Genomic DNA, 24540 nt, shown 5'->3' on the forward strand with positions numbered 1-24540 from the left:
CTGAGCTCATAGATCCAGAAGGACTCTCGTCTTTGTAATAAAAGCTTGCGGTTCCCTCCCCTTCTAGGCATAGGAACATGATCTATAACTTGGAATTGCAACTGGCTGATACTATGTTGCATCTGAAGAAAATAATATGGTATTGGAAGTTCTGCCTTTTTACATCTGATATCAGACTTATGCTTACAAATCCGATCTCGTATGCAGTGTGAGGTTTCACCTATATAGGCCAGGCCACAAGGACATTTAATCATATAAACTACGTACGATGATGTACAAGTATAGAAGCCCCTAATATTATAAGTTTTCCCTGAGTGGGGATGTGTAAAAGTATTACCTCTTTTAACGTTAGTATATTGGGCGCAATTCAAGCACGGAAATGTGCCATTTTTAAGAGGAGCTAAGGTAGTCTGAATAAATCTAGGTTTATATGAACCTATGTCCGCATGTACTAAAGAATCCCTCAGATTTCTTGGTCTTTTGTAACACATTCTCATAAGGTGTCCAAATTCAGGAATATCAGGATAGAATTTATTCAATAAAGGCCAGTGTTTCCGAATAATTTGATGTATCTTAGGTACAAATGGATGATATGTAGTGATGAACGGCAACCGTGGAGGGGAGGGAGACTTAATAAGTGCTTTAGTGGTATCGGCAATCTTCCTCAATTCCTTGTTCAGAAGTGATTGAGGATAGCCCCGTTCTAAAAATCTGTGAGACATTTCCTGTAGACGAATTTTCCTGGTATTGGGGTCACTCACGATTCGATTCACCCTAGTGAACTGTGACTTAGGTAATGAATTTTTCGTATTGAGAGGGTGGTTACTAGAAAAAAGGAGAAGGGTATTCCTATCAGTAGGTTTTTTGTAAAGATCTACCATAAGTTTACCATCAGGATTTTTAATTATCAAAGTATCCAGAAAGTGAATCGTAGAATCACTAATAGTAATGGTAAACTGTAGACCTGGTATAATATTATTAAGATACTGAAAAAAATTGTCAAAAGAATCGCGAGTGCCTACCCAAACCAGGAAAATATCGTCAATAAATCGACGCCATATTGTACAATGCTGTTGAAAGGCCGAATTAGAATATATATGCAATGTCTCAAAGTTTGCCATGTAGGCATTAGCATACGGGGGGGGGGCTACATTAGCCCCCATTGCTGTACCTTTTCGCTGAATGTAATAATTGTCTCCAAACATAAAGTAATTACGTTGCAATACCAGTTTAAGTAGGTCAATGCAAAAGACCTGTTGTTGCATGGACAATGACGAAGATTTGAGGATGTTGGATACACCCTGCACACCCCCATCGTGAGATATGGAGGTGTACAGGCTGCACACATCCAACGTCACCAAAAGAGCATCATGGGGAATAGGACCCAAAGTAGAAATGATACTTAAGAAATGAGTAGTATCAAGCAAGAAGGAATCAGTTTTCTGAATTAATGGAGTAAGAATCTTTTCAAGGTAAATAGACAAGGGCGATAATAGTGAATTGGTAGAAGCTACTATTGGCCAGACCGGAGGTTTTTCAAGATTTTTATGTATTTTAGGCAGCGTATATAGTACGGGCATCATGGGGTATTATATAATGTTATCTGGTGTGGAAGTAATGGACAGCAGCAGCGGTGCCCTTAAGGGAGTAGGTTCGGTCTCCTAAATATCTAAAAACAAAAGGTGCGGGAACCGCGCTCTAAATAAACAATAAGTGTCAGTAATTAACTCCTGCAAATACAGAAAACTGAAAACTCATCCAGTTACCAGAGGTAGAATTCGCTGGAACGTAATGTTCATACGAAGATACTACAGTTCTCCTGCTACTGGTCCATAGGTCTCGTACTGAGTCTCCAGCGACTATATCCAAGCTCCGAACCCAAATGAAAGAGGCAGATTTCGCTGAAACTTATTATTGGTACGAAAAGGAATCTCAAACACCTCCTGCTGGTCCACAGGTCTCTTGCTGGGTAACCAACCACTGAATCCAAGCACCGGACCTTCAAAAGGAATAAGACAGATGGTGCAATACCCTCGGTATCTTCAAAGGTAAGGAATTTATTGTACTTACAATTAATAAGATACAAACATGCACTTAGAAATGCCCGACACGGGTTTCGCTATTCGCTTCTTCAGGGGCTGCGGTACAGACGCCGCTACAAACCACGAGTAGAAGATCCCTTCCACCTCGGAACTAAAACGGACTTCGGTTATCAATAACATGTCAATCAAAATATCAAATGTCAAACATATAAAATGTGCATTAAAACAAACACATAATATCACATAAAAATACAAAAACATATAAATATAATATAAATACACATGTATGAAATGTATAAGAACATATATGTATAAAAATATAAAATTATCAGTTAAAAAGATATATATATATAAAACGGAAAAGGTATCATACGGATCAAGCCATGCAGACTGCTTTTATATCCCACTCAATGTTTAATCCTTGTGGCTGTAAGGTGTCCATCTCAAATATCCATTGCGCTTCTTTCTTATTAATTTGTGTGGCGGCATTACCTCCTCGCCAATATTGTTTAACCAATTCTATACCGCAAAATTTCAAACCACTAGGGTCTTTTTGATGAACTCTTTTAAAATGGGCAGAGACACTGTGCGTCTCCAGACCCTTTTTGATATTTCTAATATGCTCTGCCACCCGGACTTTCAACTTCCTTAGAGTCCTACCTATATATTGGAGCCCACAAGGGCACTCCAACACATAGATGACTCCCATAGTCTCACAAGAGATATTTCCCTTAATCTTTAAAACAGTTGCTTTAGAGGTAGACACAATCTCTTTAATTTTTGATTTTTTCTTCTCCTCCCTGGAGCGATTTTTGCAACAAGGGCAGAAGCCGCACCAGGTGAATACACTGCAGGATTTGATTGTACTGGGGACATCCTTCACAAAACTATGTACAATACGATTCCTAACAGTGGGGGCTCTTTTATAAATAAATGGGGTTTTTTTTGGAATAAAATCTCCAATAGTGCGGTCATTTTTCAGGACATTCCAGTTCTGATGTATGATCTTTCTAATCTGGGGGCAAATAGTAGAATAAGAAGTAGAAAAGGCAAATTGATATTTATCCCTCATACGTTCTGTGTGTTCACTAGAATCCTTATTTTATTTATTATTTTATCATTATCTAATTTTATTTCTTCCCTTTGTTCATATAGTATTTCCTTTTCATATCCCTTTTCAATGAACCGATCTACAATAATGCTACTTTGATTCTCGTAGTCTTCAATATTGGTGCAATTTCTTCTAATACGTTTTAGCTGACCTTTCGGTACATTACATAACCAGGGCTTATAATGGCAACTGCTCCTTTCTATGTACCCATTGCGGTCAGTTGGTTTAAAATAGGTTTTAGTTACAATTTTACTTTGTTCCAACCTAATCTCAAGATCCAGAAAATGGATAGCGGTTTTACTAATATCTTCAGTGAATTTTATATTCCATTCATTGGAATTTAAACATGAAATAAAATCCAATAATCCCTCTTCAGTGCCATACCAGATGCCGATGCAGTCATCGATATATCTCTTCCAAAATCATGGGGTATTCATTATGTAAAAAATTATATGTAGCTTTATCAATAGTGCCCTGATGTAATGCAGAATCTAATAATAAATTGATTTCTTGTTGTATTTTATAGTTCGGATTAGATGGAATTAACTCGTAGGTTTCTTTATCTGAAAGTTGGGTTTATATTTCATGAATATAGTATTTAGTGTCCATGACAACTATGGCTCCGCCTTTGTCGGCGGGTTTAATTGTAATACTGGTATCTTGCATAAGGGTTTTAAGAGCTGAGGTCTCTATGTTAGATAAATTGTGAGATATAGGATAGTTGCCTCGTTTCTGTAAATCTAATGCTATCCGGATTTCTCTATCGATTTAAATCAATAAAAGCCTCAATACGATGATAGTACTTAGGGGGCATGAAGTTACTTCTGGATCTAAGGCCCAGTTGAGTAATAGACAATTCATCATGAACACTTGATTTATCAATAGTATTAGACGGTAGAAAATGGGATTTCAATCGTAATGAACCGTAGAACTTATGAAGGTCTTGATTATTTCATAGGTGGCCTCATCTCCCAGGAGGTCCAGGCAAAGTTTTTTGTATTTGGAGGTGTCTAGGATGACTACATTGCCTCCTTTATCTGAAGGTTTTATCGTGACCTTGCTATCACGCTCCAAGTTCTCCAATGCCTTATATTCGTCTTTGGTACAGTTAAACTTAGGTTTATCAAAAGTAGGGTGTTTCAATTCCTGGGAGACCTGATTTAAGAAAACATCAATGCAAGAGGGGTCACCCACTGGTGGTAACCTAGTACTCCTATTTTTGAGTGTGGTGAAAGGCCCTTTCCCCTCCTGCACGGTGCTCTCACTTAGGCTAAATAGAAGTTTAACATCCTGTAAAATATCTGACGGAATCCCCATCTCTCTACTCTCCCGCCTATTGGCCAGGGCAAAATGTTTATGCCATTTCAGTTTCCTACAAAAAAGGCTCAAATCTTTGGTCCAATTAAAAAGGTTGAAAGATGAAGTGGGTACGAAGGATAAGCCTTTGTTGAGTATTGCCATTTCAGCCTGTCCAAGTTTTCTAGATGATAAGTTTAATATCGGGTCACAGGTGGTGGAGATCTCGGTTGATTGCAGTTTCTTAGATGGTAGAGGACTCCCTGTTCTAAAAAACGTTGTCCACTGTTTTCATATGCACCTCGTGACCCCCTTCTCTGCCCCCGACCTCTTCCGCGATTGATTTGGCCGCTTCGTTATCACTTTCGGAGATATCAGTTTCACTCGAAGAGACGTCAGAGTCCTGTTTCTTGGTTTTTTGTACCCCCTGGTCAATAGTGGTATATACCCGGTTTTCTCTGAAATCCTGTAGGTCTCTGTTGAACTGGCGGTGCTTTCGTTCCTTCAAGTGAAACTGAAATCTCTCAAGTGTGTTTTTTAATTGTTTTTCTTTATTGGCAAATTCTGGTTCCTGTTTTAATTTATTTGTTACCTCTATCTGCTCTTTCAGTTTAATATCTAAGGAGGCCAGATTTGTTTTCTCCTCCTCCAGTAGCAGGTCCATGAAGCGTAGGGAGCTTTTAGTTGCCTCCTCCTCCCATTTAGTCATCAACGTTGAGCTCCTGCACCTGCTCGCTGGAGTCAGAGTAATCCTTAAGCCCCTGGGAACTATCTGATGTTTCAAGTAGTTCTCGAGTGATTGTATCTCCCACCAGGAGCTGATCTGTTCCTAAAAGGTTTTTGTTAACTCCTTGAAGGCAGCTTTAAAGGAGGGGGTATATCTTTTTAGGGAGAGAGTTTTATCCAAAAAAACATCACCTGCTTCAGAAAGCCATTGATTGTTATCTAGACCTGTTGCCAAAAAGCCTGACATACCTAATATACGTGAATCAAAGTAATCACTTAACTGGGGTTAAACTAGTCAAATAGTAATAGAATTTATGGCACCCATAAATATTGTAAGTATAATTGGAAAGTGGGATTACCTTAAAACTAACTTTTATTAGTCAATAGTTAAAATAATATGCCCAATAGATCATTTGGAGACTACATGCATAAGTAGTCAGACACCACCAATGAAAAATAAGTGGAGAGGAGAAGCAGGTGTGAATTGTAAACACTTGCTGGGAGGGTGAGTTTACGAAACAAAGGGATACAAATAAATAGGGAGACAGGTACTGGGTCTCTTCCCCTAGTGTAGCCCCTGATTCTAACTCAAAATGATAACCTCACTATATGTCCCTTAATGTCCCTTGCAGCCAATAACAGTGACTGCCCAGCTTCGTCAGAAATGCAAAGGTGTCACACATCCAAGAACATACAAATCAATTAGCATCAAGCAAAGACATAGTCCCGACGCGTTTCACTGGCAGTCGGCCAGGTCATCAGGGGACCTATATGCAAAACAATGACAAAATATACGCATATACAAAAAGATTGTTGCCTTTCCTACTACTTCTGCATTCTCTCATAGTATGACCTGTATTTCCACATTTGTAGCACTTCCCCATAAATCTTACTTTGCCTTCATTCTTAACTATTTCTGATATTCTCTTCTGAGGTTTGTTGTCATTACAAGTCTCCTGAATCCAGTCCTTTAAAATATTTACAAAGGCTCGATAGGAATTTGCATTCCTTAAGGCAACCTTTGTTGGGTAGTCAACAAATGTGCATTTATTAGCCATTGAATAAAGAAAACTGCTGTCGTCAGGAGGCATGTCAGGACAGTTATATGTAGCACGAAATAGGGTCAAATACTCGCTACAGAAAATCATTGGGTCATCCCCTCTCCCTAATTTTGCATTCTCTAGGGCATTGGTACCTCTAGTATCTCTTCCTCCCATTACTCTCTGCAACTCTTTCAGCCTATCACTTGCATTTCCCCAGTTGGAATTGAGTTCCGCAGATAATCCTTTGTGAGTTCTCACAAAGCTGAGATGGGAGCCATACCCTAAACAAGGCACATGCATCCCTATTGTTGAGATTATACTGCGTAACCACAGCTTCCAGCCTGTTGGAAAGATTAATGGGTGAAGCAGTTGTATCAAATTTCCCCAATATTTGGCATAGGTTTGTTTAATCCTGTATAGAGTGTTGTGGATTGGATACTGAAGGGAATCCATGTTATACAACATGTAGAAGCTTATTTGTTTGTGTATCAGTTTCTGTTCTCTGTAAAATGAATCTGATCTCTTTGGCACTACTCCCGGACAATACCCCAAATATGGAAGTTCTGCTTCTTGCTCTATTTGCCTGTAGAATAGAACGTGTTAATATATGATAGGTTAAATAAAAAACTTACGTTGATATGCTAATAAAGGGGGTAAAACCCCCTCTATATAACCTGTGTGCACTAATAATAAACTTCAGGGCGTTCATTCAGTACATCATTGTTGTGTCTGTTATTACCTACTGAGTGAAACGCTCTCCTGACGTCAGAACAAGCCGATACTAGAAGTTCGGTACCAGGGGTAGCAAGTGGGACGTTGAGATTTCCTATCAGATACGATTGCTACCATGAATATGCAAACTATCTCTTCTTTGTCTGCTTCCGTCTGACACAGGAGTAAATAGAGAGGAACTATGATCTGGGGTTGATTGTGGCCCATCTGCAGTGAAAATAGGCTGCTCCTCCCCCCATTTACGATCTCTTTCCTCCTGCTCATGGGCACTGTACATGTGTGTTTGATCACCACATGATTATTAGCACTTTCCTGTGATCTCAAGGTCATACTACAATGTTCTTTATGAATCAGTTTAACATCATGCAATCGATCTTTAAGTACTTTTACAACATCATCATTCCTTGCTTCTTTCCCTTCTAAAGATGCAATTTGCAGATCTCTAAGGCCTCCTGCACACGACCGTATGGCTTTTTCAGTGTTTTGCAAGGATTCGTGTTTCCGTTTCTGTTCCGTTTTTTCGTATGGCATATACAGTATACAGTAATTACATAGATAAAATTGGGCTGGGCATAACATTTTCAATAGATGGTTCCGCCAAAAACGAAACTGAAGACATACAGATGCATTTCCGTATGTGTTCCATTTTTTTGCGGACCCATTGACTTGAATGGAGCCACGGAACGTGATTTGCGGGCAATAATAGGACATGTTCTATCTTTAAACGGAAATACGGAAACGGAATGCATACGGAGTACATTCAGTTTTTTTTGCGGAACCATTGAAATGAATGGTTCCCTATACGGAACGCAAAAAACGGCCAGTAAGCGAGGGGGGAAAAACGGTGGTGTGCAGGAGGCCTAAGTCTACATCTTTCCTCATACTCTTCTGTTGAACCAGCCTATCCACTTCCTCTAGAGATCTTCACACTCACAACCATCATTTCCAGCGCTAGCAGTAGCCACAGTGATTCCCTGTTGAACTCTATCCAGCTCACCCCTTAACCACTGCAATTCTTTTTGCTCTGCTATCTCTTTCATTTTCATCAGCATGCACAACATATTAGCCAGTTTTTCTTTCTTTGCTTTCTTATTCGACTTTCTATGTTTGCTATTTGCATTCTGCTCATCACATTGCTTTATCATATCATTAAACTGATTTGTACAAACAATGCTTTTAACACATCTTAAAACTAGCAGATGCATGTTTTTCAACAAATTTATTCACAATTTTCATTTTACTTACTACTACAGACAACAGAAACAAATACCACTAACTTACTACAGTCAGTAAATGACAATTAAAAATAAATATACCACAAATGTATTGCTACTAGTAAATACTAATTCATTACAAAACAAACAAACAACACCAGGGACACAGATTTCATAAAATCCTCCCTATGGTAATCACACTCCAAAACCACTATCAGAGTCTTGTGATTTACCTATCCTTGACTGACCGTATCTCATATACCTGATCAACTACAGATCCAAGATCCAGGCCAAGAGTGATCTCCTGTTGAAGCATAAGGCTACTTCCCCTTAACATGAGGTTCAGAGAGTTTACTCTTCCTCACTTTCTTCGCAGAGATGTCTGTTTTTTTCCTTTAGATCCTATGAGCACTTCAGTCAACAGGGTACTAACCCTAACTTGCCGGCAACACTTAACAATTCAACAATTCAACAAATACACAGGCCTGAATTTCATAGATTATTACTAACATACATAACATAACATTGCATATATACAATTCAAGTAAAGGAACTGCTACTCACCAATTAAACGCGTCCGTTTACTGATGCAGTATTTCCTCGAACTTCAGGATGATGTCTCAGGTGTTCCTTAGAATTCACGAACCAGCGTTCTACTTGTCCACCAATGACACTTCCCCTTGTTCTGTCTTTCTTTGCAGAGGTTTTGGTCCGGTCTCAATGCAGGATTTTCCTTGATCTTTCAGTAACTGAATAAAGCAGAATCAAACGTCTGGGTCCTTCGTAGAGGGCTGTTTTTCACGGTCCCGTCTGGGGTGCCAAATGTTATATCCAAGGGTTTCTGCTGACTATGCTTGCATGGTCTTGGAAAGATGAGGAATCCGGATTTAAGCAATGGCTTATTTAATCAATAAAAGTAAAGTAAAAGGTTACAAGATAAATGCATAACAGAGTATAAAGCAAACCTTCCTTCAACAGAGTATAAAGCAAACCTTCCCTCAATGTCCTATACTTGAAAAGAATATAAACATCACTAATAAATCCTAGTACTAGCTTCCCAATAATCAATATAAGAATATCTATCTATCTAACTAACTACCATTGATCTAGTGTGTGTATATATATATATATATATATATATATATATATACACTCACCTAAGGAATTATTAGTGCCCCCATACTAATACGGTGTTGGACCCCCTTTTGCCTTCAGAACTGCCTTAATTCTACGTGGCATTGATTCCACAAGGTGCTGATAGCATTCTTTTGAAATGTTGGCCCATATTGATAGGATAGCATCTTGCAGTTGATGGAGATTTGAGGGACGCACATCCAGGGCACGAAGCTCCCGTTTCACCACATCCCAAAGATGCTCTATTGGGTTGAGATCTGGTGACTGTGGGGGCCATTTTAGTACAGTAAACTCATTGTCATGTTCAAGAAACCAATTTGAAATGATTGGAGCTTTGTGACATGGTGCATTATCCTGCTGGAAGTAGCCATCAGAGGATGGGTACATGGTGGTCATGAAGGGATGGACATGGTCAGAAACAATGCTCAGGTAGCCCGTGGCATTTAAATGATGCCCAATTGAACACCCACAATTCCACCCCTTACTCCAGTATCTTCCGGCCTCCTTTATTACCATTCATCCAATGAACTTGCAGTCATCTGATCTGAGTCAACTCCTTCATATTGATGCAGTAACTGCCACCTTCCTGCGGATGGCGCTGGTGTCCTTGTAGTTTGCCTTGGGCCTGAGGCATGGCATATTGTTTCAGCTATGTCAACAGCTGTCCGTCCAAACTTCCTTGAGAATAAGACCTTTTAGGGCCGACAGGATGCCTACACCATTACAAATGCACAGTCCATTGTGTATAACACCGCAGGGGCTGGTTTCGAGTCATCAGGACAGGGGAAACGGGACCCCTATCTCATTTCCATTCTTATCAGTCAGATGCTTATTCACATTGCTATTGCAGCTTTCACGACAAGAAATAGCAAACTGTTCAGTCTTATTCAGATGCTGTTTACGACAGAATGAAAACAAGATGTTCAGGCTTATTCAGATGTTAGGCCTATTGACATTGCTATTTACACCAGGATGACAGTAGTCCATTTCTCCCCCACCAACACATCCAAGTCCATCAAAGTGTATCAACTTGTATCAAATTTATGGAATGAATATGGATGGGCACTCGTATATGGAGATACGTAGGACACAATTTATTATTAAAACTTAATTAAAAAAATACATTCACAATATAAATCAACAAAAAAAGATAAGTGATACAATGAATATAAATTGTATGGGCTGGGGTTGATATCCCAAATTGATTCCCACTTGTATTCACAGGACTATGAGGTCCTGGGAATCTGGATGGTATGATATAGGTGGGATAAATGAGACAATCAATCCCCGCTCCGATCAATGTTCATTAACTGTAATTTCACAATGTATAGTCACACATTAATAAAAGCATATTGGACCTATGGTTATATAATTGGTCCTAAAGGTGTTGCCGCTCAGTACATTCTATTTCAATTGTTGCACATAAAAGGTTTCCTCTATAATTGGTGGTTTTGTAAATTGTAACCAGTCTCTTTAAATATCCACAAGAAACTGTTGCGAATGTGACCAGTTCTTTTGTATCAATAGAAGACTGTTATATTCAAATCCAGGTTAGATCGCTGTGACGAAAGTCCTTAGTATATGATTTGTAATGCAGATCGTTCTTTCACATTACTTTTGTTTGACATGTCACAAACTTTACCCACTGTGTGGGCTTACCTTTGCCTGTAACCTTGCGGGGACTTGTAAGTAGATCTGTACTCCACGCTATATACCGGCTTGTGAAGTTGTTTGCGTCCCACGTGTCTCACCGCTGAGTTCAAAGTCCAGTTTGGTGTGAGAACACGTACCTTTCAGGCGCAGGTGGGTGACGTCTTCAGATCTTTAATGAAATAGAGAACGTTCTTGTTTCTTCAAAGTGCACTTGAGTTCATAGAAAAAAAGGGGTATTTATCCAAAGTTCTACGCCAGACGCGTTTCGGGGAGACGCTGTCCCCTTCCTCAGTGGCATAGCCCAATTTTCTAAATCCTTGTGTTTTTATACTGGTTTTGGGTCTTTCTCAAAAAGCGGTTCTGGATTAGGATTGCATCCTAAAGGCTGATCTCAATCTGGGTTGGAATTGTATCCCAAAAACTAGTCTGGATCTGTCTTTTTGCAATATTTTGAGCTGCTTGCGATTTCGATGCGGCTTTCTTTATCAAGGTGCATTTTTTTTCACCAAAGATGCGTTTTTTTATTTTATATTTGCAATTTTGTGTGTATATATAGTTGATTCCAATTAAAAAATACTTTTTAATATTTCATTATCATATTATTATTCACTATATATAAAGTATACTGCTATTTTGCTGATATATTCTCAAGATTATCCTTTTGTCTTCACCATAAGTGTCATATTAAACCTTAAGTGTCATATTAAAAGCAAATATATCAATATATTTTAAAAAGGTTTTAAAAAAGGCAATTAAAAAATAAATAGTATTAGTTACAGGATTTCATAATATAAATGTTTTCTCCCTACAGAGGGATCTTTCTGGGGTCATTTTGGAACATTTGCAATTCATCTGTATTTTCATAGGTTATATTTCTAATTCAATTGGCATAGGGTCCATTTTTAATATTTCTCATCTAGGATGATATTTCTAATTTCATGGCATCTTCATATATACACCCTGTACAGAATTATTAGGCAAATGAGTATTTTGATCACATCATCCTCTTTATGCATGTTGTCTTACTCCAAGCTGTATAGGCTCGAAAGCCTACTACCAATTAAGCATATTAGGTGATGTGCATCTCCTGTAATGAGAAGGGTTGTGGTGTAATGACATCAACACCCTATATCAGGTGTGCATAATTATTAGGCAACTTCCTTTTCTTTGGCAAAATGGGTCAAAAGAAGGACTTGACAGGCTCAGAAAAGTCAAAAATAGTGAGATATCTTGCAGAGGGATGCAGCACTCTTAAAATTGCAAAGCTTCTGAAGCGTGATCATGGAACAATCAAGCGTTTCATTCAAAATAGTCAACAGGGTCGCAAGAAGCGTGTGGAAAAACCAAGGCGCAAAATAACTGCCCATGAACTGAGAAAAGTCAAGCGTGCAGCTGCCAAGATGCCACTTGCCACCAGTTTGGCCATATTTCAGAGCTGCAACATCACTGGAGTGCCCAAAAGCACAAGGTGTGCAATACTCAGAGACATGGCCAAGGTAAGAAAGGCTGAAAGACGACCACCACTGAACAAGACACACAAGCGGAAACGTCAAGACTGGGCCAAGAAATATCTCAAGACTGATTTTTCTAAAGGTTTTATGGACTGATGAAATGAGAGTGAGTCTTGATGGGCCAGATGGATGGGCCCGTGGCTGGATTGGTAAAGGGCAGAGAGCTCCAGTCCGACTCAGACGCCAGCAAGGTGGAGGTGGAGTACTGGTTTGGGCTGGTATCATCAAAGATGAGCTTGTGGGGCCTTTTCGGGTTGAGGATGGAGTCAAGCTCAACTCCCAGTCCTACTGCCAGTTTCTGGAAGACACCTTCTTCAAGCAGTGGTACAGGAAGAAGTCTGCATCCTTCAAGAAAACATGATTTTCATGCAGGACAATGCTCCATCACACGCGTCCAAGTACTCCACAGCGTGGCTGGCAAGAAAGGGTATAAAAGAAGAAAATCTAATGACATGGCCTCCTTGTTCACCTGATCTGAACCCCATTGAGAACCTGTGGTCCATCATCAAATGTGAGATTTACAAGGAGGGAAAACAGTACACCTCTCTGAACAGTGTCTGGGAGGCTGTGGTTGCTGCTGCACGCAATGTTGATGGTGAACAGATCAAAACACTGACAGAATCCATGGATGGCAGGCTTTTGAGTGTCCTTGCAAAGAAAGGTGGCTATATTGGTCACTGATTTGTTTTTGTTTTGTTTTTGAATGTCAGAAATGTATATTTGTGAATGTTGAGATGTTATATTGGTTTCACTGGTAAAAATAAATAATTGAAATGGGTATATATTTGTTTTTTGTTAAGTTGCCTAATAATTATGCACAGTAATAGTCACCTGCACACACAGATATCCCCCTAAAATAGCTAAAACTAAAAACAAACTAAAAACTACTTCCAAAAATATTCAGCTTTGATATTAATGAGTTTTTTGGGTTCATTGAGAACATGGTTGTTGTTCAATAATAAAATTAATCCTCAAAAATACAACTTGCCTAATAATTCTGCACTCCCTGTATGTGTAGATGTAGAGAAAGGGGAGGCACATGTGGGGTAGAGGGAGAGTTGCAGTGCTGAAAAACAGCCTGACCTGCAACTCTACATCGACACCCACACGGACCACCCAAATCCTATAAGAAGCCAAATATTTCCAATTCTGCATTTAGACCCCTTGGTAAAAGGCTACCAAATTCATAGATCTTCCTAGATTCAGCCCTTGATAATCTCTCAATCTGGTTTCCTCCCCGCCAATGTTTATCAACCTTCTCCAGTGCCATGAAGGAGAGACCCATCGGGTCTTGGTTGTGCACTTCCTTGAAATGTCTGGACAGCGAATGTTTGTCATAACCTTTGACAATATTATTTAGATGTTCTGCTATCCTTCAAGGTACGTTTGGTTCGACCAATATATTGTCTCCTACATGGACACTGGATCAGGTATATGACATTGTTAGAATTACAGGTGAGGAAATGTTTAATCGTCATTGAATGAGAGTTTTGTGTGGAGATTATTGATGTTGTTTTTCTTGGGAATTAGTTTTTTTTACAACCTATACATTTCCCACATCTAAAGAAACCTTTTGGTTGAAGCAAGTTTGTTATTGGGCCATTTTTTTATTTCTCCTTTACTGAAGGGGCTACTTGAATTCCAAGATTTGGTGCTTTTGAATATATTATTTTGGGGGGTCGATGGTAGAAATTACCCTATAATTTTATCATTATGTAGGTGATGCCAATGTGATTTTATAATACGTTCAATCTGTCTTGCTTCGGTATTATGTGGCAGAATGATCCGAAAATTCATATTTTCTTCCTGTTTTTGTATTTTATGTATGGGTTCAAAGAAGCTCTTCCTATCTAAGTTCTTTACTTTTTCAAGAGCCTCATTTATGATGGGTTCTGGATAGTTTTTTTTCTTTGAATTGATTTTTCATAATACCGGCCTCTTCCTCAAATTTGTTTTCTTCCGTGCAGTTTCGCTTCAATCTGCGAAACTGTCCGAAAGGGATATTTGTTAGCCACCTTGGCAGGTGGCAACTTGTGAAGGGAATATATCCATTCTTGGCCGTAAGTTTGTAGAATGTATTACACACATATTTATTTTCTCTCTGTGTGATTTCAATGTCCAGAAATTCAACTCTTTCATTCCCAATGTTGGAAGTGAATTTTAGGTTATTTCTATTGTCATTAATCTTGCTAATAAAATTACCAAGATTTTCTTTTGTTCCACCCCAGATAAAAATAATATCGTCTATATATCGCCGCCATAGGACCAGGTCTGCCCCCAGTTTGGGGTCGATGAAATGCCTGGCCAATGTCTTGAGTTGCAATGTGTCCTGTTCTTCTTTAGCAGCCTCAATGGAAGAGGATATGTTCCCTAACTCTCTGCCTGAGCTCTCTGGATGTTAGGCCAACATATATAAGATCGCAGGGGCAAATTGCCTATTGTGGTGCATGTTATGGGGTGTGTGATCTTGTATTCCCTAGTGTGGCCCGAATCCCAGAAGTGTGTGGCCCTGTCCATGTTGGCACATCAAACACACTTGCCACACTCTCTACTACCCCAGGGTGCACCTTTTGTACCAAAGAGACCTGGAGACTTCTGCGTAATGGCTCCGAACTAAATGGTCCCTAATGTTTTTGGCTCTACGGTAAGTTATGCGCGGATACTGGGGAACCCACGTTTGTAATTGAGGATCCAAATGTAACACACCCCAGTATTTGGTTAGGACCGCCCGTACTTCTCTCCATTGTTTATGGTAATTCGTGATCAGTCGAATCTCATCCACAGAATCCTGTTTCCTTTTCTTGAACAGGAGATCAGACCTCTTTTCCGATTTAGCTCTCAAATACGCTTGATCTATGCATTGCTTATCATAGCCACGTTGCTGGAATCGGTGTCGTAAGTTCTCTGCTTGTAATTCAGAGAAGGAATCCGTGGAGCAGACCCTCCTCGCCCGAAGGAATTGGCCCACTGGTATACTTCTAATGAGGTTGTTAGGATGTGCTGATTGTGCACTGAGAAGAGAGTTGACAGACGTCTCCTTTCTATACAGATCCGTCCCCAAGAGGCCCCGCGAATCCACCCGAAAGACCACGTCCAGGAACTCCATATTGGTCCGACCCACCTTGAAAGTGAGTTTAATATTTTTGTTATTGTTGTTGAGCTCTCGAATGAGGACCCCAAATTCCTCCTCGGTCCCCTGCCAAATGATGAGCACATCATCGATGTAACGTCCCCAAAAGAGGACCTTGCTCATCATTGGCAGGGGATCCGTCTGGAGGATCTCCCTCTCCCACAGCCCCAGGAACAGATTTGCTTACGAGGGCGCACAAGACGCCCTCATCGCTGTTCCCTGGAGCTGGAGGTAGAAAGAGCCCCCAAACGTAAAAAAATTATGGGTCAACATGAACTCAAGCAGAGACAATATAAAACTGCACTTATCCTTACCCCAGTTGGTTGTCTGTAGGAAGAATTGTGTTGCCTCTAATCCATCCTGGTGTCGGATCGAGGTGTAAAGTGATTTGACATCACAGGTGGCTAACAACATATCAGGTTCCAACTGGATGCTCTCGACTTTCTTCAACACATCCATTGTGTCTTTCAGATATGAGGGAAGTTCCTCCACCAAAGGATGTAGAAAGTATTCGACGTATCTACATATAGGGTCAATCATGCCATTGGTTCCGGAGACGATCGGTCTCCCGGGTGGGTTCGACAGGGCCTTGTGTACCTTGGGGAGAAAGTAAAGTGTTGGAATCACGGGGTAGGCGGGTGTTGGAATCATTACCGGGGTTACAGCGTACACAACAAGGGAAGTGCGTCTTGACGCCGTCACTCTCGTGGGATCTCCGACTTGTACGGAGTGATGTCCCACCGCTATGTCCCATGTTGGTGTGATATGCGCATGCGCTGAATTGGGGTTGTACGTAGCAACCCACTCATGCGCAACTTCCGGGTGTGCGCTTGCGTCCGCCTCCCAGCTCGGCGATTATTCAGCACACCTGCGTGGTAACCTTTACTGCATTGGTAACCTGCGTGGTAACCTTTTATGGAAGTCCCCCCTGCAAGAGGACCTCCCACAGTATACAAACATAATAACCAATCACATTTACAGTCAGGAGATATTCCCAACAAATGTACACAACCCTCTGCCTGTGACACAATCAACAACACAATGGCATTGCCGGTGACACAATTAACAAAATAAAAATAATGAATCCAGGGGGTTTATAAAAGGTCACAATCTGGTCCAGGCAATAACAGGGGTTCTGTTACAATTTCAAGCAGAGTCCTTGTAGCACACAGTGGATTTTCTGCTGGAGTAGGGTTCCCACCCCTATCAATAATAAATTCAGAGACTCCAGCCAAGTTTGTGTAAAGTGCAATTCTGTTTTATTTAGCAAACAATAGTGGTTGCTACGGCAAAGTAAGTTGTGACGTTTCGGCGGATCCGTGCCTTCATCAGACTGCAGCAAGAGAGATAAATCAATAAATGAATGTACAGTGAATATATCAGGTATTTCCATCAGCATACATGATAGCGACTGTATTCTGTTTCTCTTAGATTTACAAACACATAAATGTAGAGATAAAAATAATAACACTTTGAAAATAACAAAAAAGAAAAAAAGCATGGAAAGATTATGCTGCTGAAGTTCAAGGTTGAGAACAAGGTCTATATTGGCAAGGACACAGTCAGTCATAGTCATCCTCTTATGAAAGAATAAGCATATCTGTAGTGCATTAAGTAAATAATCACAATAGGGATTAATACTGATATTGTAAAGCCAGGTGGCAGTACTTGCATAAATATCACCAGGTAAAAGGTTGAAATGATGTGACAGAGGTCGCTGGCAGGTTCTGTCTATGTGCCAGTAAGTAGGTTAGAAAATAATGGTCCAGATACTCAGGAGTGACTTACCCAGTGCCGCTTGAAGTGCAGAAGATCTCAGGTGTGGACACAGTAGAGGGAAAAACATGCGGTTGTACCGCTGAAGAGAAGAGGCACCATGTCTGGGGTCATTTGTGTGGGGATTTAAATACCCGCACACCTTCCCGCCGTTTCTCGCGCTTCCCGAACCGGAAGTGCGTCACGTGGAATGCAAGCTAAAGCCACCATGCGTTCCACCGACAGGAAGTGTCTGGGTGGAGCGCAGGGTGGTCCCGCAGATTCATTGCGATGAGTGGGATACATAAAACAGTGTGATATATGCTGGAATAGATTTATTAGAATGATATATGTGGGATTGTCCTTAGTATTAACGAAATCTATATGGTGCAACAGAGTGGAATGCATATTTGGTGGATAATGCGTTCTAACAGCCGGAAGTATATATGGGGAATGTCAGTAATAGGGTACAATATGGGATGGCTGAGTTCCTAGGCTGTTCTGCACTATAGGAGAGGAGAAGATATTATAAACTAGATGTAAGAGAATGGATATAATATTATATAGGTAAATAAGGAAAAATGAAGTACTCAGAAAGTGTCCGTGACTATGTGTTTTGTGTTTCAGCACAATAAGTATGGAGGCGAGGTCTGTGTTGTGAATAGGGAGATGAGATCCAGGTATCTATAGTAGTGGCGGAGTGTAGTGGAGAGTAGAGAAGATATCCAGAGTACGGATACTCTAAGTATTTGTTGAAGTGGAATGCAGGTGTTTATGTACAATAAGTATAATCTTGGAGGCTGGGTCTGTATTATATATGGAAAGATGAAGTGTAGGTATCTGTGGTCGGGGCGGAGTGTATTGAAGTATGGGGGAGATATCTAGAGAGTTGGGTAAATACTAAAAGTTGCGTGGAGGAGGACAAGATACTGCAATGGAACCGGAATAGGGTTGTGAGATAGTAACATATAACCAATAACATATAACATTATACGCCAAGACTTAGTGACTTAGCGACATGGGATAACTACACGTAGGACACGAAATAACAAACCACATAAAAGGATACATTCTGCGGCACTTGAGTAGTCCTGGAGAGTCAATGGGCCTGTGAAGAAAAAATGGGATTGGTTAATATATGGTCATGTGCATATACATTATAGTAGGGTTTGTATCTCATATTCCCTATTTAGACCCCTTGGTTCCATACTTTCCAATTTATGTATATCCAGAAGGCCTCTCTTTGTTTTAATAGTTTTATTCTGTCGCCACCCCTTCTTGGTGCTGGGATGTGCTCTATGACTTGGTACTTGAGTTGGGAGATAGAGTGTGAGGCCTGATTGAAATGGTATGGGACAGGGAGTAACAGATTCGGTTTGCGTATAGCGGATTTATGCTGGCATATTCTGTTCCGGATGGTTTGGGTAGTTTCACCGACATAAATGAGTCCACAGGGGCATTTGAGTGTGTAGACGACAAAGTCAGAGTCACATGTGAAAAAATCATTAATTAGAAATTGTTTACCTGTGTACGGATGTGATATACTATTGCCTTTTTGTACATGTGAACATTGTATACAATGGTGACAGGGAAATGTACCTTTTTTGGGGGTCCTGAGGAATGTCTGGCGAGATATCTTGGTGGCTGAGCCAATGTCTGCTCGGACCAATAGGTCCCGTAAGTTTTTTGGACGTCTGTTACACATAAGAACTGGATTCTTGAATTCCTCAATGTCTGGGTAAGCTCTGGCTAGGAGATGCCAATGTGATCTGAGACTATTCTCCATTTTTCTAACATTTGGATGATATGTGTGAACGAATGGTATACGTTTGCCCAGTGTACGGTTAGTATTGCGGGGATGTGTCGGTTGTCTGATTAAATGTGCGGGGTAGCCTCTCTCTCTGAAGCTTTCTTGCATTTCCTTGATCCTCTTAGTCTGAATGGGTTCCGTCTGTACTATCCTGTTAATTCTTTAGAATTGTGACATGGGAAGTGATCTTTTTGTATTGGTAGGATGAAAGCTTGAAAAGTGTAGTAAGTTATTTCTGTCAGTCGGTTTTCTGTATAGATCGGTTGTAAGACTGCCTTCCGGATTTTTGGTTACTAGTGTGTCAAGGAAATTGATGGTTGTTGGGTCAAAGTGAATGGTGAATTGGAGTTCTGGTGTAATGTGATTCAGAAATTTATGGAAATTAAGTAATGTCTCAGTTGTGCCTTTCCAGATACAGAAGATATCGTCGATATACCTTCTCAAGAGTTGTACATGTGTGGTGAAGGTATTGTCTGGGTATATGTGGGTTTCCTCAAAATCTGCCATGTAGCTATTGGCATATGGGGGTGTTACATTTGATCCCATTGCCGTCCCTTGTTTCTGTAAGTAAAATTGATCTTGGAATAAAAAGAAGTTATGGTGCAGTACTATGGAAAGTAGATCGTTGCACAGGGAAATTACATTCGGGTGTTTGTCAGTTTTCTTGAGGATTTTGTCCACCGCTGTCAGGCCTTTATGGTGCTGGATTAAAGTATACAGGCTGCATACATCCCAGGTCACCAGAATGGTATCTTGTTGTATCGGCCCCAGGTTTTTAAGAGTGTCTAGAAAAGCAGATGTGTCGAGTAAAAAGGATGTAGTTTTTTTGATTTCTGGGGTCAGTATTTTTTCAAGAAAGATGGACAGGGGTGAGAGGATGGAGTCGGTAGAGGCTACAATGGGGCGTCCGAGCGGGTTGAGCAGATTCTTGTGGATTTTAGGTAGGGTATAGAAAACTGGAATGATTGGATGTCTATTAATAAGGAAATTGGCTGTCTCTTGATCTATGGTGCCCTTATCAATGTATAGGGTAAGAGTGTCCTCGATTTTACGGGCTATATCTGCAGTAGGATTGTGAGTGAGTTTCTCGTAGATGTTTTCATCATTAAGCTGTCTCAGAATATCTGTTTATATAGTGGTCTCTGTCCATTGTGACTAGGGCCCCGCCTTTATCAGCTGGTTTCAAGATCTGATTTTTTTGTTTTGTTAGGTTTTTTAGTGCCTGTTTGTCTGTCTGAGTGAGGTTGCTTGTGAATTTCAATTCGTGTTTTTCTATACTTTTCCTGAAGGAAAACATGTCTTTTTGAACCAGTGATATAAAAGTTTCTACTGGTGGTTGGGTTTTTGGTGGCATATAGGAGCTCTTATTCCGTAATGATAAGTCTTTCACTGAGATGAGGGTATTGGGGCTTTGGGGAGTGGGTTTCTCTTTGATAGTGCTGAAATGGGTTGTCAGTCTAATACGCCTGAAGAATCTATGTAGGTCTAATTCTAATTGGAAAGTGTTCAGTATATGAGAGGGACAGAAAGATAAACCTTTCTCTAAAAGTGTCATGTCTGCAGGGCTAAGTGATTGGGAGGATATATTGACTACTAGTGACTGTGTCCTTACCTGAGATCTTGTGATTACTGTAGTCAGTTGTGGTCCTTGTGGATACGTTCCTATGTTGGATCTTTTTTGGGTTCTTGGAGGTCGGAAATCTGTTTGTCTAGATCGGTAGTGTATTGACTGCTGTCACGCAAAGGGAGGGAAATGGGAAGGCCCTGTCCAAGGGAGAGGGAAAGATGGTGACCCTTGACGTCCCTAGATGGGTTCCTCACCCGTACGCCGATCACGTGCCTAAACCCTGGCTTTCCCTATGATGAGTCCTATGTAGTGAACGGGGTGGTGGGATCCCTAGTCCGCACCACTGACATTAAGAGGAAAACACCAAGGAGAGGACAGACAAACATATAATCCCAGGTGGGCGACAACAGCAGACCACCAAGGCCCAACAGGGATCCGGAGGGTAACGTTCTGGAACAACAACCAGGGATCTCAGCTACACAGCTCCAGTGGGTCAGTATAGAAGTCCAGGCAGGAAGCTCTATATCTGGCAACCAGAGAAGTGAGAGATGGGAATATAAGGAGGTTGGGATTGCTGGACAAGAAACAGCTGAGGAGGAGAAGCTACGGATCCCTGAGTGTGCCAAAAAGGATTGCAAGGCAAACCCAGAAAGCTACCATTAATAAACAGTACTGTCTTTAGACATAGAGTGCGCAGCCACCCGCTGCGACTTCCTGACCCCGGGTATGACGGAGTCAGGCGTGGCTCTTGACACCCTCGTAACAGGTAGCTCGGGTCTCAGTTGGATCCTGAGTTGGAGGAGTCGGTTGAGGAGGATCTCCATCTGGTGTTGGTAGAGGGGGTATCGGGCCATCGGTAGACTCTGCTTAGACGGTAGTCTTCAGTGTCTCTACGGAATTTATTCCTTTTGGTGTGCTCGATTTCTTTTCATTGAGTTGCCAGATGTGTTCTCAGTTTTTCCAATAGTTTATCGTAGTCTTCTTGTGAGAGTATTGCTTGAAGCTGCTCCTCCGTGCTTTTGATTAATTCTTTTGTATCTAGGATAGCTTGTTGTAGGAAGGATAGGGTTAAAGTCATTATATCAAAAGAACATTTGTTCAGTATTTGTTCAAACTTGGAACAATAGTCCCTGTTGGTCTTGTCCGTATCCTCAGGCCACGCGGTATACGTTTGACTTTGAGGTATTCGGCCATAGTTACGCTGTGCAATTCAAAGCTTAGGAGTTTTCTAGATTCTCTTTCCAGGTCTCTAGCCTTGAACTCAGACCTTGGTGTTTGTAAAAAGTCACTTGTTAAGGTGACTTTTGATAGGATAGAACTGATTTCATCATCTTGGTATGAGAGCGTGTCGCTTGTCATGTTTCTGCCACGGTGCTTCACCAAGTTAGGGATTCTTTATAATTTCAAGCAGAGCCCTTGTAGCACACAGTGGATTTTCTGCTGGAGTAGGGTTCCCACACCTATCAATAATAAATTCAGAGACTCCAGCCAAGTTTGTGTAAAGTGCAATTCTGTTTTATTTAGCAAACAATAGTGGTTGCTACGGCAAAGTAAGTTGTGACGTTTCGGCGGATCCGTGCCTTCATCAGACTGCAGCAAAAGAGATAAATCAATAAATAAACGTACAGTGAATATATCAGGTATTTCCATCAGCATACATGATAGCGACTGTATTCTGTTTCTCTTAGATTTACAAACACATAAATGTAGAGATAAAAATAATAACACTTTGAAAATAACAAAAAAGAAAAAAAGCATGGAAAGATTATGCTGCTGAAGTTCAAGGTTGAGAACAAGGTCTATATTGGCAAGGACACAGTCAGTCATAGTCATCCTCTTATGAAAGAATAAGCATATCTGTAGTGCATTAAGTAAATAATCACAATAGGGATTAATACTGATATTGTAAAGCCAGGTGGCAGTACTTGCATAAATATCACCAGGTAAAAGGTTGAAATGATGTGACAGAGGTCGCTGGCAGGTTCTGTCTATGTGCCAGTAAGTAGATTAGAAAATAATGGTCCAGATACTCAGGAGTGACTTACCCAGTGCCGCTTGAAGTGCAGAAGATCTCAGGTGTGGACGCAGTAGAGGGAAAAACATGCGGTTGTACTGCTGACACACTCCAGCCACATGAGGTCTAGCATTGTCTTGCATTAGGAGGAACCCAGGGCCAACCACACCAGCATATGGTCTCACAAGGGGTCTGAGGATCTCATCTCGGTACCTAATGGCAGTCAGGCTATCTCTGGCGAGCACATGGAGGGCTGTGCGGCCCTCTCTAAGAAATGCCACCTCATGCTGGAGGATGTTGCAGGCAGCAGAACGTCTCCAGACTCTGTCATGTCTGTCCCATGTGCTCAGTGTGAACCTGCTTTCATCTGTGAAGAGCACAGGGCGCCAGTGGCGAATTTGCCAATCTTGGTGTTCTCTGGCAAATGCCAAACGTCCTGCACGGTGTTGGGCTGTAAGCACAACCCCCACCTGTGGACTTCGGGCCCTCATATCACCCTCATGGAGTCTGTTTATGACCGTTTGAGCAGACACATGCACATTTGTGGCCTGCTGGAGGTCATTTTGCAGGGCTCTGGCAGTGCTCCTCCTGTTCCTCCTTGCACAAAGGCGGAGGTAGCGGTCCTGCTGCTGGGTTGTTGCCCTCCTACGGCCTCCTCCACGTCTCCTGATGTACTGGCCTGTCTCCTGGTAGCGCCTCCATGCTCTGGACACTACGCTGACAGACACAGCCAACCTTCTTGCCACAGCTCGCATTGATGTGCCATCCTGGATAAGCTGCACTACCTGAGCCACTTGTGTGGGTTGTCTCATGCTACCACTAGAGTGAAAGCACCGCCAGCATTCAAAAGTGACCAAAACATCAGCCAGGAAGCATAGGAACTGCGAAGTGGTCTGTGGTCACCACCTGCAGAACCACTCCTTTATTTGGGGTGTCTTGCTAATTGCCTATAATTTCCACCTGTTGTCTATCCTATTTGCACAACAGCATGTGAAATTGATTGTCACTCAGTGTTGCTTCCTAAGTGGACAGTTTGATTTCACAGAAGTGTGATTGACTTGGAGTTACATTGTGTTGTTTAAGTGTTCCCTTTATTTTTTTGAGCAGTGTATATTACTATCATCAGCAAAATACTAGTTTAAACATGACAGATTAACACTCCTGACGTGTAATTTATTTTATTTATGTATTAGCCATGTGATAACAGTTCTGAAACATCTATTGTTAGGGCTCAATGTTGCGCCATTCCTTTCTGAATTCTAACATCGTAATTAAGAATTCATTTCTATTAGCTTTCTGTTTTAAAAGGGTGCAGAGGGGTAGTTAACAGGTTGGGGTCGCGTACCTGCACTGACTGAATACAATGAGTGCAGGTATACCCCCCCCCCCAACTAGTAAACACCTGTCTGTACCCATAATTATTATTAAAGGCTAATAGCAATTCTATTATAACTTCTAGCAGGAATAATAAAGGAACGCCAATATATAAACAGTCAGAAGAAAAGATGCTCCTGAATTGTAATTACATGGGGAATACATAAAGCTATTTAAAAAGCCATGTCAGGAGTGGTGACAGGTCATGTTAAAACTAACCAGCATATTACATATGTGGTCAGGTAGCTACATTATGGAAATGAGAAGTGGCATAGCTGGTCATAGCAAATAATGCGATTCCACTAATAATGTAATGTAATAATTTGCTACTACTTATGCAAATGCAAGGAGAAATCGGATTGGTAGCTATAGTCAACTATGACATTTCTAAGTTGCACATTGGGACAAATGACATTACCCACATAGTA

The 24540-nt window shown here is 40.9% G+C and overlaps 1 pseudogene; it reads right to left on the reverse strand.

Moving 5' to 3' along the window:
* Positions 1 to 5150: 5150 nt before the first annotated feature.
* LOC120989258 lies at positions 5151 to 8186 on the reverse strand (annotated as a pseudogene).
* Between the last annotated feature and the right edge of the window lie 16354 nt (positions 8187 to 24540).

Source organism: Bufo bufo, chromosome 2 (genome assembly GCF_905171765.1).
Source record: "Bufo bufo chromosome 2, aBufBuf1.1, whole genome shotgun sequence".
NCBI lineage: Eukaryota > Metazoa > Chordata > Amphibia > Anura > Bufonidae > Bufo > Bufo bufo.